Source organism: Mandrillus leucophaeus, unplaced genomic scaffold, assembly GCF_000951045.1.
Source record: "Mandrillus leucophaeus isolate KB7577 unplaced genomic scaffold, Mleu.le_1.0 Scaffold474, whole genome shotgun sequence".
Lineage (NCBI taxonomy): Eukaryota > Metazoa > Chordata > Mammalia > Primates > Cercopithecidae > Mandrillus > Mandrillus leucophaeus.
The window spans coordinates 881,778-885,066 of record NW_012105076.1 but is presented as its reverse complement, the minus strand read 5'-3'; positions in this window follow the sequence as shown (position 1 = coordinate 885,066).

Sequence of the window (3,289 nt, the reverse complement as noted above, 5' to 3'; positions counted from 1 at the left end):
GACCTCGTCTCTACAAAAAAAAAAAAAAAAAAAAAAAAAAAAAAAAAAAATTTTAATTAGCAGGAGTTGGGTGTGGTGGCTCATACCTGTAATCCTAGCAGTTTGGGAGGCTGAGGTGGGAGGACTGCTTAAGCCCAGGAGTTCAAAACCAGCCAGAGCAACAAAGTGGGACCTCGTCTCTACAAAAAAAAAAAATAAATAAATAACCAAGTGTGCTGGCATGTGCCTGTAGTCCCAGCTACTCAGGAGACTGAGATGGGTGGATCACTTGAGCCTGGTAGGTTGAGGCTGCAATGCGCTATGATCATGCCTGTGAATAGCCAATGCACCCCAGCCTGGGTGACAAAGCAAGACCATGTCTCAAAAAGAAAAAAAAAGAAAAGAAATTAGCAGAGTGTGGTCTTGTGCATATAGTCCCAGCTACTGGGGAGGCTCAGATGGGAGGATCACTTTCAGCCCAGGAGTTAGAATCTGCAGTGTGCTATGATCACATCTGTGAATAGCCACTGCACTACAGCCTGGACAACATATCAAGACCCCATCTCTCTTTAAAAAAAAAAAAAAAAGGATACTTGATGAAGCCAGATTGGCTATGACACTAAATAACATTGTAAGGGATATTATTGGGATATTAAATGTATAATGTGCTTGGATCCCCCGACACATATATGACCTTTCCCTACTCTGTTGGCATCATGCATCTGCCTCAGGCAGGATTACAATTTTTGTGTCAAGAAGGCAAGGCCAGGTGCAGTGGCTCATGCCTGTAATCCTAACACTTTGGGAGGCCGAGGCAGGTGAATCACCTGAGGTCAGGAGTTCAAGATCAGCCTGGTCAACATGGTGAAACTCCATCTCTACTAAATACAAAAAATTAGCCTGGCGTGGTGGTGCACACCTGTAGTCCCAGCTACTCAGGAGGCTGAGGCACAAGATCAGGCCACTGCACTCCAGCCTGGGAGACAGAGTGAGACTCCGTTTAAAAAATAAAGGAAAAAAAGGCAAAGAGAAAGAGTAAATGTTTGATTTTGCAAAATAGGCTTTTGAAGAGATAGGGTTTTCTAAATTCCAAGTGTTCCGTCTTTATTCAAATTAAATAATTAATTAAAATTATTTTTTTTTTTTAGTGAAATAGGGTCTCTGTCACCCAGGCTGGGGTGCAGTGGTGTAATCATAGTTCACTGCAGCCCCCAACTCTTGGGCTCAAGTGATCCTCCTGCCTCAGCCTCCTGAGTAGCTGGGACTACCAGCATGAAACACCATGCCCAGCTAATGTGTTAACTTTTTGTAGACATATTGCACAGCCTGATGTTGAACTTGTGGCCTCAAGGATCCTCCTGCCTTGGCCTCCCAAAATGCTGGGACTACACGTATGAACCACCACACTAGGCCCCAAATGCTTTTTTTTTTTTTTTGAGACAGACTCTCACTCTGTTGCCCAGGCTGAAGTACAGTGGCATGGTCTCGGCTCACTGCAACCTCCGCCCCCCAGGTTCAAGCAATTCTCCTGCCTAAGCCTCCTGAGTAGCTGAGATTAAAGGTGTGCACCACCACGCCCAGATAATTTTTGTATTTTTACTAGAGACAGGGTTTCATCGTGTTGACCAGGCTGGTCTCAAACTCCTGGCCTCAAGTGATCGGCCCACCTCTGCCTCCCAAAGTGCTGGGATTACAGGTGGGAGCCACTGTGCCTGGCCTCTGCCTCTTTATGTTTTGAGACAAACTTGGCTGGGTCATAGATTGTTATAATGGCCTTATTTTTTTGTTGTTGTTTGAGACAGAGTCTCACTCTGTCGCCAGGCTAGAGTGCAGTGGCGCAATCTCGGCCCACTGCAACCTCCACCTCCCTGGTTCAAGCGATTCTCCTGCCTCAGCCTCCCAAGCAGCTGGGATTACAGGCACGTGCCACCACACCTAGCTAATTTTGGTATTTTTAGTAGAGATGGGTTTTCACCATGTTGATCAGGATGGTCTCGATCTCCTGACCTCATGATCTGCCCACCTCGGCCTCCCAAAGTGCTGGGATTGCAGGCGTGAGCCACCATGCCCAGCCTAATGGCATTATTTTTAAGCAATGGATGATCCTTTGAAAAAAATTTAAAGGAAAACAGCAATTTACTTCAAACCAGAGTGCAAGGGAGCTCGTGGAAGCAGAAGGGAAAACAGGAAGAGCCTTTCCCTTCCACGTCTGAGCACAGAACTTTTCTCCTGTAGCCAAAGAATGCTGGGTGGAGAGGATGTCCCATGGGGAGATGTCTGATGGGTCAAGATGACAGATTTTGGAGATTTCCTACAACTTGCCTGGTGTTTTTCTCAAAGACTCAGTAACCACCTTTGGAATTACATTCGTGTTTATAATTTCAAGTTCAACGCATTACATAATCAGTGTCAGAATTCGTTATTCAGGTGGCTCCTGTGAGCCTGCACCCGACCCTCCACTCCTACCCCCATCTGGCTTCCCCAGCACATGGAAAGGTTTAACGCAAAGGATTCTTTCCTTGAAGAGCACGCATTGTTACTTTTTAAAAAGCATTAAATGTGTTATGTTGTTTTAAGGAAGTAAGAAACATTTCTTTTAGAGAAGTGATTACATCTCATATAGGGCTCATTTTGGGATCATGATTTAAGGCAAATCCAGACTGAGCACGGTGGCTCAAACCTGTAATCCCAGCGCTTTGGGAGGCCGAAGCAGGCGGATCACTTGAGGTCAGGAGTTCAAGACCAGCCTGGCCAACATGGCGAAACCCCGTGTCTACTAAAAATATTAAAAGTCACTACTAAAAACAGAAAAAATTAGCCAGGGGTGGTAGCACAAGCCTGTAATCCTAGGTACTCGGGAAGCTGAGGCAGAAAAATCGCTTGAACCTGGGAGGTGGAGGTTGCAGTGAGCCGAGATTGCGCCACTGCACCACAGAGCCAGACTCCATCTCAAAAAAAAAAAAAAAAAAAAAAAAGAAAGAAAGAAAGAAAGAGAGAAATTCCCTGGATTTAGGATGTCATTTCGGTTTCTTTATCAATTTGGCTCCCTCTAGAGGTCAGTTAGCAAATTTTAGTCAGCGCGACTTAACACCTTCGCCCTCTTTGAAACAGAATAATTTCTCCTAGGAAGGTTTTGGGGGAAATGATTGAAATTGATTAATAGAGTCTATTTTTTTAGCAAACATTACATTTAATTTTTGCTTAAAATTGCTAAGACTGGCCGGGCGCGGTGGCTCAAGCCTGTAATCCCAGCACTTTGGGAGGCCGAGACAGGCGGATCACGAGGTCAGGAGATCGAGACCATCCTGGC